This window comes from Anomaloglossus baeobatrachus, chromosome 5, assembly GCF_048569485.1.
Source record: "Anomaloglossus baeobatrachus isolate aAnoBae1 chromosome 5, aAnoBae1.hap1, whole genome shotgun sequence".
In the NCBI taxonomy this organism is placed as follows: Eukaryota; Metazoa; Chordata; class Amphibia; order Anura; family Aromobatidae; genus Anomaloglossus; species Anomaloglossus baeobatrachus.
Genome location: NC_134357.1, coordinates 525,342,888 through 525,359,350, shown reverse-complemented (window position 1 = coordinate 525,359,350; position 16,463 = coordinate 525,342,888).

The following is a 16,463-nucleotide window of genomic DNA, read 5'->3' as shown; positions in this document are numbered from 1 at the left end:
TCACCCAGAATCACTAATCTCTCAGGTAAAAAGAGTTTAGGTGGATTCCAGCCCCCCCCCCCCCTCCACACCTAGGCACAGAAGCACTTCAAGGGGATATAACTTGACTTAACAGGACAAACAATATATCAAATAGACAGAACACCGTGCCCAAAACATGAACCCACACAAAATGGTACATAACCCACAATATCACACCATGACACCCCACAAATTGGATTTCCAGCCAAGGTAAAGTGGACAGCTGTGGTCTGCTATTCTCAGGGTGGAAAGACCCATGGTTATTTGGCCCTTCCTAGCCTAAAAATAGCAGGCCGCAGCCACCGAGAAGTGGCGCATCCATTAGATGCTCTAATCCTGGCGCTTCGCCTCGACTCTTCCCATTGCCATAATGCGGTGGCAAATGGGGACATACAGTACAGAAAAAAAATTTTTGTACACACCTTCTCATTCAAAGAGTTTTCTTTATTTTCATGATTCTGAAAATTGTAGATTCACATTGAAGGCATCAAAACTCTGAATTAACACATGTGGAATGAAATACTTAACAAAAAAGTGTGAAAAGAAAGTGTGAACAGAAAATATGTCTTATATTCTAGGTTCTTCAAAGTAGCCACCTTTTTGCTTTGATTACTGCTTTGCACACTCTTGGCATTCTCTTGATGAGCTTCAAGAGGTAGTCACCGGAAATGCTTTTCACTTCACAGGTGTGCCCTGTCAGGTTTAATAAGTGGGATTTCTTGCCTTATAAATGGGGTTGAGGCCATCAGTTGTGTTGTGCAGAAGCCTGGTGGATACACAGCTGATAATCCTACTGAATAGACTGTTAGAATTTGTATTATGGCAAGAAAAAAGCAGTTAAGTAAAGAAAAACGAGTGGCCATCATTACTTAAGGAAATGAAGATCAGTCAGTCTGAAAAATTGGGAAAACTTTGAAAGTGTCCCCAAGTGCAGTTGCAAAAACCATCAAACGCTACAAAGAAACTGGCTCACATGAGGACCACCACAGGAAAGGAAGACCAAGAGTCACCTCTGCTGCGGAGGATAAGTTTATCCGAGTCACCAGCCTCAGAAATCGTAGGTTAACAGCAGCTCAGATTAGAGACCAGGTCAATGCCACACAGAGTTCTAGCAGCAGACACATCTTTAAGGCTACATTCACATGACCGTTCTGTTTTTACGGGCCCCAAAAAACGGTCCGTTTTTTTCATGGATGCATCCGTGTGACATCCGTTCTGTTCCGTATACGGTCCATGTGTCATCCGTGTGCTTTCCGTTTTTTTTGCGGACCGCAAAAAAACTGAAGCAGCCAGAAAGATAAATAGATGAGTAGATATAGAGATGGATAGATAGATATAGAGATAGAGGAATGAATGAATGAATGGAGGGATAGATAGATGGATAGATAGATAGATAGATAGATAGATGAGAAAGACATGTATAATGTCCCACCCCCCTGCATATTCTAAGCTGGCACCCTTTAGTGACTTTCATGTGGCACTAAAGGGTGCTTAGCCTTGAATTTAGCCAAAAAATAAATAAATAATTTAAAAAAATGACGTGGGGTCCCCCCTATCTTTTGTAGCCAGCTAGGGTAAAGCAAACAGCTGCAGCCTGTAAACCACAGCTGGCAGCTTCAACTTGTCTGGTAATACAAAACAGAGAGCACCCCACGCTGTTATTTTAAATTAAATAAATAATTTAAAACAAAAAACATGGGGTCCCCCCCAAATTGGATCACCAGCCAAGGTAAAGCAGATAGCTGGGGTCTGGTATTCTCAGACTAGGGAGGTCCACTGTTATTGGACACTCCCCAGCCTAAAAATAGCAGGCTACAGCTGCCCCAGAAGTGGCACATCCATTAGATGTGCCAATCCTGGCGCTTCGCCCCAACTCATCCCGTTGCCCTGGTGCAGTGGCAAACAGGGTAATAAAAGGGAGTTGGTGCCAGATGTGTAATGACACCTGGCATCAAGCCCTGGGGTTAGTGATGTCAAGAATCTATCAGATACCCTACATCACTAACCCAGTCAGTAATAAACAAAAAATTGACAACAAAAAAAAAAGTTTTATTTGAAAAAACACTTCCCAAACCATTCCCTCTTTCACCAATTTATTGGAAAGAACAATCAAATCCGGGTCCGGCGTAATCCAATAAGGAGGTCCCACGACGATCCATACCATAGTCAATATCCCAGTCAATGAAGAACAGAATGTTCCCCATTGGCTGGGTGAGCAGTGCAGTGACCTGAGTTAACATCAATAGGTCAGCCCAGGCCACTGCAGGGGATGACGAGCGCCGACGTCAGTAGGTTAGATGAGATCATTACCTGCTGTGATGGTTACCCTGCTCTCCTGACGTCAGCGCTGTCACTGCCTTTTATGCCCGCCGCGTTCACAGCGAATAATCGCGGGATACCGTGATGTCACCGCTAGTGACAGTCTCGGGCGGCCCGCGAAGCGTGACGTGAGAATGCGGCGGGCATAGAAGGCAGTGACAGTGCTGATGTCGGGAGAGCAGGGGATCATCACAGCAGGTAAGGATCTCATCTAACCTCCTGACAGCAGCAATCGTCATCCCCGCGGCTGCCTGCACAGACTGCACGAGCACCCGACGGAGGTCACATGGAACTGCTTCCTTACGGCTTCCAGGGATTTTACTGGCCGATTGACTTCTAATCAGTCACGGTCTGTTATTATGGAACAGAATAGGACATGTTCCATAATAACGGAACGGACATACAGCATCCGATGTGTTTTTTTTAGGATCGGATGCACACGGAAGTTCTTCCGTGTGGCATCCGATCCTACACAAAAGACATTGAAAAGATGGTCCTGTCCGTGGGTCTGAAAAAAAACAGGAACTGACCAGGACAAACGGAACGGTCATGTGAATGAGCCCTAATACAGCTGTTAAGAGGAGACTTTGTGCAGCACGCCTTCATGGTAAGATAGCTGCTAGGAAACCACTGCTAAGGACAGGCAACAAGCAGAAGAGACTTGTTTGGGCTAAAGAACACAAGGAATGGACATTAAACCAGTGGAAATCTGTGCTTTGGTCTGATGAGTCCAAATTTGAGATCTTTGGATCCAACCACCGTGTCTTTGTGCGACACAGAAAAGGTGAACGGATGGACTCTACTTGCCTGGTTCCCACCGTGAAGAATGGAGAAGGAGGTGTGATGGTGTGGGGGTCCTTTGCTGGTGACACTGTTGGGAGACCATTTCCGGTGACTACCTCTTGAAGCTCATCAAGAGAATGCCAAGAGTGTGCAAAGCAGTAATTAAAGTAAAAGGTGGCTACGTTGAAGAACCTAGAATATGACATATTTTCAGTTGTTTCACACTTGTTTGTTAAGTTTTTCATTCCACATGTGTTAATTCATAGTTTTGATTCCTTCAATGTGAATCTACAATTTTCAGAGTCCTGAAAATAAAGAAAACTCTTTGAATAAGGTGTGTCCAAACTTTTGGTCTGCACTGTGTGTGTGTGTGTGTGTATATATATATACTGTATATATACACACACATACACCTGGGTTAATAACTGCTCTTAACAAAATGGAATGTATTAACAAAAATGTATTCTGCACACGTAAACCACAAAACAAATAGATAGAAATGTAATTATTAAAAGGCAAAAACTAAGCTAATAGAAGCATTTCACAACATATATTTCAACACCACAAATATTCCACACAGATTTAACTAAATTGGCCAAGTAATGTGCCCCGTCTGTCTCATTCCAGATCTTTCTCTTTCCCCGTCTGTCTCTCTCTGTCTCTCTCTATATACGGCTCCCCACCGACATCTTATTACCTCACATATAAGCTTCTTATACTATGTATGTCTTTTGTTCCTATAGCAACCAATCACAGCTCCTACTAATAACCTGTAGTTCCAGGCTCCATTTACTTTAATAGAGGCATGTTTTTTGGAGAGTAACTGTAAAGCGCGGGGTTAAATTTTCCTGTCAAAACATAGTCTTTGACGTTCCCTGGGTCACATGAGGTGTCTGTGCAAAATTTTGTGATTGTAAATGTGACGGTGCGGATACACTTTTCATTTCCCTTTTTCCCCATTATGTAGATAGGGGCAAAATTGATTGGTAAATTGGAACACGCGGGGTCAAAATTTCGCCTCACAACATAGCCTATGACGCTCTCGGGGTCCAGACTTGTGAGTGTGCAAAATTTTATGGCTGTAGCTGCGACGGTGCAGATGCCAATCCCGGACATATACACATACAGTTAGGTCCAGAAATATTTGGACAGTGACACAATTTTCGCGAGTTGGGCTCTGCATGCCACCACATTGGATTTGAAATGAAACCTCTACAACAGAATTCAAGTGCAGATTGTAACGTTTAATTTGAAGGTTTGAACAAAAATATCTGATAGAAATTGTAGGAATTGTACACATTTCTTTACAAACACTCCACATTTTAGGAGGTCAAAAGTAATTGGACAAATAAACCAAACCCAAACAAAATATTTTTATTTTCAATATTTTGTTGCGAATCCTTTGGAGGCAATCACTGCCTTAAGTCTGGAACCCATGGACATCACCAAACGCTGGGTTTCCTCCTTCTTAATGCTTTGCCAGGCCTTTACAGCCGCAGCCTTCAGGTCTTGCTTGTTTGTGGGTCTTTCCGTCTTAAGTCTGGATTTGAGCAAGTGAAATGCATGCTCAATTGGGTTAAGATCTGGTGATTGACTTGGCCATTGCAGAATGTTCCACTTTTTTGCACTCATGAACTCCTGGGTAGCTTTGGCTGTATGCTTGGGGTCATTGTCCATCTGTACTATGAAGCGCCGTCCGATCAACTTTGCGGCATTTGGCTGAATCTGGGCTGAAAGTATATCCCGGTACACTTCAGAATTCATCCGGCTACTCTTGTCTGCTGTTATGTCATCAATAAACACAAGTGACCCAGTGCCATTGAAAGCCATGCATGCCCATGCCATCACGTTGCCTCCACCATGTTTTACAGAGGAAGTGGTGTGCCTTGGATCATGTGCCGTTCCCTTTCTTCTCCAAACTTTTTTCTTCCCATCATTCTGGTACAGGTTGATCTTTGTCTCATCTGTCCATAGAATACTTTTCCAGAACTGAGCTGGCTTCATGAGGTGTTTTTCAGCAAATTTAACTCTGGCCTGTCTATTTTTGGAATTGATGAATGGTTTGCATCTAGATGTGAACCCTTTGTATTTACTTTCATGGAGTCTTCTCTTTACAGTTGACTTAGAGACAGATACACCTACTTCACTGAGAGTGTTCTGGACTTCAGTTGATGTTGTGAACGGGTTCTTCTTCACCAAAGAAAGTATGCGGCGATCATCCACCACTGTTGTCATCCGTGGACGCCCAGGCCTTTTTGAGTTCCCAAGCTCAACAGTCAATTCCTTTTTTCTCAGAATGTACCCGACTGTTGATTTTGCTACTCCAAGCATGTCTGCTATCTCTTTGATGTTTTTTTCTTTTTTTTTCAGCCTCAGGATGTTCTGCTTCACCTCAATTGAGAGTTCCTTAGACCGCATGTTGTCTGGTCACAGCAACAGCTTCCAAATGCAAAACCACATACCTGTAATCAACCCCAGACCTTTTAACTACTTCATTGATTACAGGTTAATGAGGGAGATGCCTTCAGAGTTAATTGCAGCCCTTAGAGTCCCTTGTCCAATTACTTTTGGTCCCTTGAAAAAGAGGAGGCTATGCATTACAGAGCTATGATTCCTAAACCCTTTCTCCGATTTGGATGTGAAAACTCTCATATTGCAGCTGGGAGTGTGCACTTTCAGCCCATATTATACATATAATTGTATTTCTGAACATGTTTTTGTAAACAGCTAAAATAACAAAACTTGTGTCACTGTCCAAATATTTCTGGACCTAACTGTATATATATACAGTGTAGAGTCATGAAAATAAAGAAAACTCTTTGAATGAGAAGGTGTGTCCAAACTTTTGGTCTGTGCTGTAAATGGGGTTGTTGGGGTTAGAGTTAATGATGTCACGGCATCTATCAGATACTTGACATCACTAACCTGGTCAGTAATAAAAAAAAGACAAAAAAAAATGTATTTGAAAAAAAACACTCCCCAACACATTCCCGGGTCTTTCATTAATTTATTGAAAAGAAAAAAAATCCGGTCCGACGTAATCCATTTTGGAGGTCTTATGACGACTCTGGGCCTTCCAGAATATGGGGGGCACACTCAGAGAACGTATCCCCCATTTTCTGGAAGTGCAAATCCTCCATGTGAGGAGTCTGGTTGCAGTGATACTGCACTCGCACTCCCCGGGTCCACAGCATGGCAGTGTGAGCTGCAGTGAACTCAGTGTCACTACTAGCAGGGAGCCGGCTGAGAGCCGCTCTGCACATGGGGTGACCTGGTTGGACCTGGGGAGAACTTTGATGTCGCATCTGACAGATACGACAGAACTCAGAGGAGAAGGATGATCCATTTTAGATGATCGGGTGGGGAGGCATTTTGGCCACATCGGGGGAGCGGGGTAGGCGACTTATCTCACATTTGACATGATTGATGGTGGGAGATAAATCTTTTTTTTCGGCCCGAATTGTGATCTTCAGGGTGGGTCTGAGCTACACTTGGAAGCTGAAACCACGGAAATTTTCCGATGCTGCGGGGCGGTATACACTTGATTTCTTTATTGCTTGCCGGCAGCAGCGGGAGGGGATTAACACTGACCGCTAGGACATAATTTTACTGCCTGCAGTATTTAAGGGGTTAAAGTCTACGAGCTCCGAAACCAGATTTTCAATCAATTTTACTGTATTTTAAGTTTGAACAAATAAAACAGAATTAATTTCATTGATTAATTTGTTTGACTGCGTTATGAATAAGTATACTTACATTAACCATTTAGTATATATAATGGGTAAGAAAGGAGGGGTTAGGGAGGATAAATTAGGAAAGAACAACTTTATTGGGGCAAACCTGGGAAAGATCGAGGAAAAAGGTGGGAAGGGTAAGTAGTAAAAGGGAGAATTAACCTTAAGTAAAGAAGGAGGGGAAAAAAATGTATAAGAGTAAAGAAAAGAAGGAAAGGAGAAAAGATAGAAAAAGAGAGAGGGTTTGGTAGGGAGGAACAGAGGTTTTTGTATCTTTGGAGTACAGTGTCTTTGAGAAAATCTATAAATATATAAGGCTGTCAGAGAGTAGTAGAAGTCAACCTATATATTTGGGATTCAATAGTCATCCAGTATCTATTGAATTGTCTAACCATACTCCCCATCTTTTCTGGTAAGAGCCGAATGAGTTATTAAATATAGCATGTTTCCTTTCAAATTTGTGATGTAGTATCAGCTTGTTAATTTCCATTATAGTTGGTATATTGTCACTATTCCAATTTGCTGCAATGGAATTTTTTTATGAGGAGAATATGTATAATAATTAGAGTATGACATGGGTTAATGGATTCTAGGTCCATTGAGAGTAGAGCCATTTGTGGTGTTATTTTAATTTTAGAATGAGTAATTTTATTTATCAAATTAGCAGCTTCTGTCCAAATGTTTCATATTTGTGGGCATTCCCGGAGCTCCGAAACCAGTTTAGAATATGTAAACTTTTTTATTTACATAATTTCTCTAGTTTAGGAGTGAAATATAATGTGGGCACATTTTGTAATTGGGTTACCGTATTTTTCGCTTTATAAGACGCACTTTTGTTCCCCCAAATTTTGGGGGAAAGTAGGGGGTGCGTCTTATAATCCGAATATACGGGAGGGGGTGTGTGTATATATATACAGAGTCCAGTGGAGGTGCGGGCCGCTCTGGAGCGGTGCTGGGGGCTGGTGGGGGCAGGTGAAGCTGCGGCGGCTGCGTTAGATCTCCTGCTCCCGCTCATATAATATGCACAGCCGCTGTCCATCAGCAGCGTGGTGCTGAAAATGCATCGCGCTGATGGCCTGGGGCAGCGGGGCATATTATATCTGCCTGTGCTTACCTTTGATCGCACATGCACCCCTGTGTTAGATATGGCCCCCATGCTGCTGCCCATAGTAAAATAATAAACTCTTTACTCACCTCCTCCAGCGTGTCTGCCCGGTCTCCCTCCTGGTGCTGTGATCATGCACGCAGAGATATCTCTCTGCTGTCCCGATCACACGACCAGGACTAGAACCAGGAAGTAGGAAGTGCAGGAGACAGGAGGAGCTCAACCCCGAGGAGGGAGACACGAGACAGGACAGTGCTGCAGAAGGTAAGGAAAGAGTTTATTTTACTAAAAGCAGCAACATGGGGGCGATATCTAACAGAGGGTGATGTGTGCCTGCCACAGTGGGCCTGTGTGCCTGCCACAGTGGGCCTGTGTGCCAGCCACAGTGGGCCTGTGTGCCTGCCACAGTGGGCCTGTATGCCAGCCACAGTGGGCCTGTGTGCCTGCCACAGTGGGCCTGTGTGCCTGCCACAGTGGGCCTGTGTGCCAGCCACAGGGGCCGTGTGCCAGCCATAGAGGATGTGTGCCAGCCATAGGGGAAATGTGGCATCACTGGGGGATGTGTTCAATATAAGGTGGCCATATCCAGATTAAGGGGGCTAATTTTAGGATGAGGGGGCTATGAGGGACATATACCCTATTATTTGTTAGACGGACACTGGCATTATAAGACGGACCCCATTTATTAAAAAATTCTCTATTCCTTCACCAAATTTGGGGGTGCGTTTTATAATCAGGTGCGTCTTATAAAGCGAAAAATACAGTAATTTTCACTATTTTGCTGCATTCATACAAGAAATGGGTGGTAAATTGTGCCTCAGCGAGTGCACAGATCCGTACACCATCTGTGGCTCCTCTTCTTCATCCTCTTCGTTTGAAACAAGAATACATCAAATCCTAATTCCATTGCCCTGTTCTTAACCGAAAAACTGGGAAATTATTTGTTTTTGCACTTTCTTATTTTCCTACTGTAATTACATAGCACATTTCATGTTGAATATTTGTAAGTACTCAAATGATATCTCACCTCCCTTATCTCCATTAATGTTACATATGGGCTCATCTCCTTCCCATTCAGGTCCTTATAATATCGGATCCTCTCAGTGGAGATCTTCTATATAAGAGAATTCTCCTGATTGACCCATCAAGGATGGATATGGACAGGGACAAGATGGCGGAGAGGATATTACACCTCACCCTAGAGATCCTCTTCCGGCTTACTGGAGAGGTGAGAGATTCTGATGACGTCACATTACATCATTCTTATCTATGGGAATAACAGATGGACAGAACTGGAGAGGTGAGGACTCTGGAAATGTCTGTAGTGAGATTTATTACTGTGTCTCTCCATAACCAGGATTACACAGTAGTGAAGAAGACCTCTAGTGAGCGCTGTCAGGCCCCTCTGTCTGAGGGATGGGGAAGACCCCTGAGCCCAATCACGGGGCCTCCACCTCACCCCCCGATACATGAGGACATCAATGACCAGAAGATCCTAGAACTCACCTACAAGATGATTGAGCTGCTGACTGGAGAGGTGACACTGCTGGGAATGCTGGGACATTATACAGTAACGCTATGAAGGGATCGGGGGGTGACGGTATCATTGTATGTGTCAGGTTCCTATAAGGTGTCAGGACGTCACCGTCTATTTCTCCATGGAGGAGTGGGAGTATTTAGAAGGACACAAAGATCTGTACAAGGACGTCATGATGGAGGTTCCCCAGCCCCTCACATCACCAGGTAATAGACAGGACTAAATACACACGGCCTATAATTATCTGTATGTAAGGAATGAATTCAGTCCCTGTATGTGTCTCCTCCAGTTCTGTCCAGTAAGAGGACAACACCAGAGAGATGTCCCCGTCCTCTTCTCCCACAGGACTGTAAACAAGAAGCTCCCAATGTTCCTCAGGATGTGTTTCCTCCAGCTCTATCCAGTAAGAGATTATTTTAGACTTTCTGCTTTTTTTTTTTTTTAGCTGTGTTTTCTTTGCTTCTGCTTCTTCTGCTGTTTGTTTCTAGTGCCTTCTCTATGTCAATATAAAGGGAACTCAAAGACCTACAGCGGGTTCATGAATACCCTGTTTCCCTGAAAATAAGTCCTAGTTACAGTCAGGGCCAGCTTCGGGAGGAGTCAAACTGCGCTATTTCTTAGGAACCCGAGTCTCTTGGGACCCCATCAGTTGTATTCTAAGGTTGATTGTTTAAGGACCTTTGATGATGTTGCGGGCGGGAAATTGACCTTCAGCAGGGGGGCTGCTCAAGACGCTCGGATCCGGGTGGTTGATGTGGCTCGAGTGGCAGCCGGACCCGGGTGCGCACAGCTGTCCGTCGCCCGCAAGTGAAAAGGGGGTAGTTATTATACAGGGGAGGTTTGTCAGTGACGCCACCCATTGGTTGCGGTGATGGTTTGTGACACCGCCGCTGCCTTGGTATGGGATGCCCGGGGCTGATGGAACGGGGCAGCAGGATGGTATCCCCTCTACGGGTAGGGGAGGTGTTGTTTCGGGGCCCAGGTGTTGGTGGGATGGAGTGATGGGGCACAGTCTGCGGGGTTGGACCGAATGATACCGGTGTACTCACTGTTTGAATAAAGTCACACAGAGTCCAGATAGTAAACCAACTGCCGGTAATCGGTAGCTTCCGGAGGGGTGTGCTCGGGTCCTGCACACTGGTTGACAGAACAGGGGCCCTTCCTCTTGCACTTTTGGTTTGTGTCTTGTTTGTTGACTAGTCCGCATGAAACGGGGAAGTCCACTCCCTGTGTCTTTTCTGTGGGAGCTATGGCCTGCGAGAACTGACCCGTGGGATCTTAACAGGCATTTGCAGACGCCCTATCCCCCTCGTTGGGCTTCTGTCTCGCTCTATCTGGACTGTCGGTGGGACAAGACTTGGAATCTTGTCCCCTGCTGGTTAATCAGAAAGGTGCTTGAAGCTGTCCTCGCCCTAGGGTCCATGCACCCCGACTGTGCACTGCCTCCGGACCAGATTCCCGCTGTAGGCACCGGCGGGCTACATTCCTGCCCCGGTCCACTTAAGGTCTCCCGCGACCAGATCTCCGTCGCCTGTGGCCCTGCTCTGCCGTCTGCCACCTAGTCAGGTTAAGTAGTCCGGGGCTCCAACACCTGACCACTACTTCACGGTCCTCTCACTTCAACTGTCTAGCACTGTTCTATGTGTTTCCCTCCCCTGACACCTCAGAACCCCTAGGTGGGCGTCACCATCTGCCTGGCCCCGCCCACTGGTGTGTCCCTATTGTCCTAAGGGGTTGACTAGGGTTTGATGGCTGGTGTTGTGTACCTGTGTTGGGTTGTGTTGGAAGGCCAAGGAGGAGTGAGTCCTGCACCTGGAAGATGGATGCAGTCCTCTGTGAAAGGTCTTTTAATTGCAGGAGTCTAATTGAACTGAACAGGACAGAGGCTGGCATGCAGGACTGGTATTAGGGGAAAGGGAGAGCAAACTGGGCAAATTCAGAGGGCTCCCATTCTCCTAGTGGCCCCAGTGTTTATATGCCAATCAGGGTTGATTTGATTTAAATCTAACTGATTTAAATCACGATTTAAATCATGATTTAAATCACTAGTCAGTAAGGCTTGATTTAAATCAGTGATTTAAATCAAAGTTTCTACCTAAACTAGTTCTTGCTACTTTAACATGCAAGTAGATGAAGATTTTTAGAATCACTTTTTATATTACTTTTTTCTCCCCAGTTTAATGGGTTAATCATTCATATTTGGACACCACTGTTCTGTTGTACTTAGGAAGGAGAAAAATAATCCTGACCTTAATAACAATTTAAATAGATTTATTCAACTGAAACAATAACAACATTACAGCATAAGTTATTTGCTTAAACAAACATCCATGTTTGTTAACTAATTTGGCTTAACAAAATATATATATATTTTAAGAAACTTAGACTGTCAGCCCAGCCGACACATGAAAAACTTAAATACTACTGTCCCTGCTGTCCTCTGTAGCTCACTTGTCGTCATCTTCATCATCATCTTCTTCTTTGTTCCTATTCATAATCTGGAAAAGAAAAACAAGCTTTCCTGCTTTATTGGGTCCCAACCGATTTCTCAATTTAGAATGAATGAGTCCAAAGGAAGAGAATATTCTTTCAACGCCTGCAGAAGAAGCTACTGCTGTTAAAAGTGAAATCATTACTTGAACAGTCTCTAAATCCAAGCGCTTAAGTGACTTCCACCAGTTTACTGGTGTGACCTTCCTTAAAATATCTTCAGCAAACATATATTTCTTGAATGGTTCCCCCTTAGCTCTGAAGTTTATTATAGTTGGCATTAAAGATGGATGATTGCTGGATACCCATGTCATAGCTAACTCCTCTTCCTCAGCACTTAGGTTTTGACCCTGATATTGGATATTGACAATATTTGCCAAAAAATGAGCTGGAGTCAGTGCTTGTCCCATTCGTTTGTTTACTGCTTGTAATTTAATTCTGTCCATGTGTAGTTCTGTTTTTATGTGTTCACTCAGTTCCTTCCAAATATCAACAGCATCTGCAAGAAAACAGCTATTTTTCTGTATTTTGTTTAAAACTTGAGAGATGGGTTTCAGGAAGCTCAGCATATGTTCAACATTTCTCTTAAGCCCAATGTTGAGGATTTTGGCCGTGACAGTGCCATCTATTTTATCTCGATTTTCTTCACAAAGTGTCATCAGAATAGGCCAGTTTTTGATATACTGCTCAAAACAGTCCACCATGTTCCATCTAACATCTTGTGGGAGCGTTAGCTTGGTTCCACCCATCCTTTTCAGAGCTGCTGCAGCAAAATGATTATTACGGAAGTATTTAGCAATTCCAACAACATTAGCCTTTATTTCTGGAACACTTAAGTCTTTGGCTAAGAGGTGCAGCAAATGAGCACTGCAACCATATGTTATTAGCAGGTTTGTATTCCCTCCCTGCTCTTCTAAATCTCTTCTCATCTTGGATACGTTTGCAGCATTGTCAGTGACCAAACTGCGTACTAGACATTTGAATTTGTGTTCACATGTCGTTATAGCTTTTACTGCCACTTCTTGTAAGTATTCTGCTGTGTTTGCATTTCATAGTATCATAGTTTCATAGTATCATAGTTTTTAAGGTTGAAGGGAGACTCTAAGTCCATCTAGTTCAACCCGTAGCCTAACATGTTGATCCAGAGGAAGGCAAAAAACCCCAATGTGGCAAACAAGTTCCAATGGGGAAAAAATTTCCTTCCTGACTCCACATCCGGCAATCAGACTAGTTCCCTGGATCAATACCCTGTCATAAAATCTAATATACATAACTGGTAATATTAAATTTTTCAAGAAAGGCATCCAGGCTCTGCTTAAATGTTAGTAGTGAATCACTCATTACAACATCATGCGGCAGAGAGTTCCATAGTCTCACTGCTCGTACAGTAAAGAATCCTCGTCTGTGATTATGATTAAACCTTCTTTCCTCAAGACGTAGCGGATGCCCACGTGTTCCAGTCGCAGGCCTAGGTGTAAAAAGATCTTTGGAAAGGTCTCCTTCCGATTTCCTTCCGTATCAGTTGTTTGTGCAAGGAAGACTTTACCTTCTTCTGTTGTTTTACAAGCACATACAATAGGATCATTGTGGACATTACTCCACCCATCAATACTTAGGTTAACAATTTTACCCTCCAGAGCTGTTGCACATTGCTCCATTTCTCTGTCATACACTTGATCCAGCAGTTTCCCTGCAACATCAGCTCTGCTGGGTGGACTGTATCCTGGTCTCAGTGACTGAACCATATTAATCAAATGTGGGTTCTCAGTCAGACGGAAAGAAGAGTTCATTGCATAAATAAACTGGGCAATTTTTTCATCAATCAACTCTTTTTCTAATCTGCTAGTTCTTATCACAAACCTATCTATGGTGGTTCCAGGAGGTAAAGGTTTTTTCTTCCTTTTGGGTGATGGTGATATGTGGCTGTGGGTGTCTGATGATGATGATGCTGCTAATGAAGCACTATCCTGGATGGATAACTCTGAAACTTTAGAACAGGATGATGGTGATCTTGGAGGTGGATAGTTTCCAGAATCCATGAATTCCCCTAAACAAAAAAAGTCAATGCTGTTATTTTATTGTTTATTATACAATTTCTGCTTATTGTACACAACACATCACTGCCCCTGCCCCAAAAGGAATATTTGTTTTTCTTCATAACTGTACCAAATGACAGTAACATGCAGTAATAATAAGAAATATAATTTTTCTCACACATGACAGTTCAGTCTTTAGAAATAGGATTCAATAAAAATGTTTACCAACCTGAAGATCCTGCCTGTTCAGAAGTGTTTCTTTGGTCATCTTCATCACCGCACTTCTCATGATTTTGCCTCATTCGCGCCACCAGGCCTTGCATCTCTTTGTTGCATCATTTGCATTTTGCACGCATGCCTGCCATACCGATAGGCGAAGGAGCTTCATTAAAATATTCCCAAACTGGGTCTCTTTTACAGCCTGCTGCCATTATAAGGAAATAATGTAATAAACCTCAGATCGTACACACAAACAGATCCAGACTTGTCTGTCTGTGGCTATGCTGCAGTATTGTGCTCAAAGTTTCACTTTCATTTTCTTGTCTGCTTGCCCTTCCTCCTCACACTTAGATTCACATTCTTCTTGTGTTGTGCAGATCTATTCCACTCCAAACAATCAGAAACATATTGTCTAACTTCTTGGACTTGGCACTGAAGGGGTTGATTCTGTATTCATAGGTTTGTAGAACAATAGGATTAAGGTCTTTTTCTCAACTCTGTTCATGTTGTAATATTTTTGCCGTGAAGAAGAGGCTGGGACCTCTGCGGAGTCTAATTCAGTTTTGAGAACTGCGTAAGTAAAGCGAGCGTCTGTGATAATATAGGAGAGAAACTGCCCACTAATCCTACAGAAACCTCTGGAAGAGCATGGCATTGTGAATGTTACACATATACAGCCTTTATTCTACTGAGTTAAACAACTCAGCTTTATCTCATGATGGAAGAACTTTGGATGGTAAAATATTTTCCTCAAAAAGCAGTTTATTGAAAAAAATCCGATTTAAATCAAAAAAATCCGATTTAAATCAAAAAAATCTGATTTAAATAAAAAAAATCCGATTTTTTTGATTTTTTTTTAAAAAAAAACATTGATCTTTATCCACCCTGATGCCAATTATAGGACTGCTTAAGGACCTTTTTGGCATCACGTCATGTGACCAAATGTCTCAGTTGCAGGAGTTTCAAGCAGAAGAGGAGACAGGCTGGTGTGTGTGTGTGTGTGTGTGTGTGTGTGTGTGTGATCTGTGGGTGTTCACTAGTGATGGGTAGTTCGTGAATAAGTAGTTCAAAATGAACTACTCCTCAGAGTGAACTAGTTCATCTAGTCACCATCCTGACAGAGATTACTTCATTATGAACTAAACAGCAGTGGGAGGAGACAGAGAGTGATCCTCTACAGCTCCAGGAGCTCCTGCTCTCACACTGGCTCTTTATAGCTCCTGATGCTGGAAAAGAAGGTAGTAACACTATATTACACATCAAATACAAATATAATAATAATATTAATAAAAACTGAAATTGAACAGTAGACAGACACAGCTCATATGTGTGTATGAGAGAGAGAGTTTGTGTGTGTGGTTCATGCCCCTCACCTGTCTTTGTGATAAGATCAGCCTCCTGCAGAGGATCAGCCTCCTGTAGAGGATCAGCCTCCTGTAGAGGATCAGCCTCCTGTAGCTTAGAAGATCAGTCTTGCTAAAATCTTTACCACTGGCTCCTGTTCTGTTCTCAAAATGGTGGATGCTGAACTGCTCCTCAGCTTCCTCATACAAATTCATTATGAGTCAGTACTCTACACTACCACAGGTGGCGCTGCTGGGCTCCCTCATACACATTCATTATGAGTCAGTACTCTACACTACCACAGGTGGCACTGCTGGGCTCCCTCATACACATTCAATACGAGTCAGTACTCTACACTATCACAGGTGGCCCTGCTGGGCTCCATCATACACATTCATTATGAGTCAGTACTCTACACTACCACAGGTGGAGCTGCTGGGCTCCCTCATACACATTCATTATGAGTCAGTACTCTACACTACCACAGGTGGCGCTGCTGGGCTCCATCATACACATTCATTATGAGTCAGTACTCTACACTACCACAGGAGGCACTGCTGGGCTCCATCATACACATTCATTATGAGTCAGTACTCTACACTACCACAGGGGGCGCTGCTGGGCTCCCTCATACACATTCATTATGAGTCAGTACTCTACACTACCACAGGGGGCGCTGCTGGGCTCCATCATACACATTAATTACGAGTCAGTACTCTACACTACCACAGGTGGCGCTGCTGGGCTCCCTCATACACATTCATTATGAGTCAATACTCTACATTACCATAGGTGGCGCTGCTGGGCTCCATCATACACATTCATTATGAGTCAGTACTCTACACTACCACAGGGGGCGCTGCTGGGCTCCATCA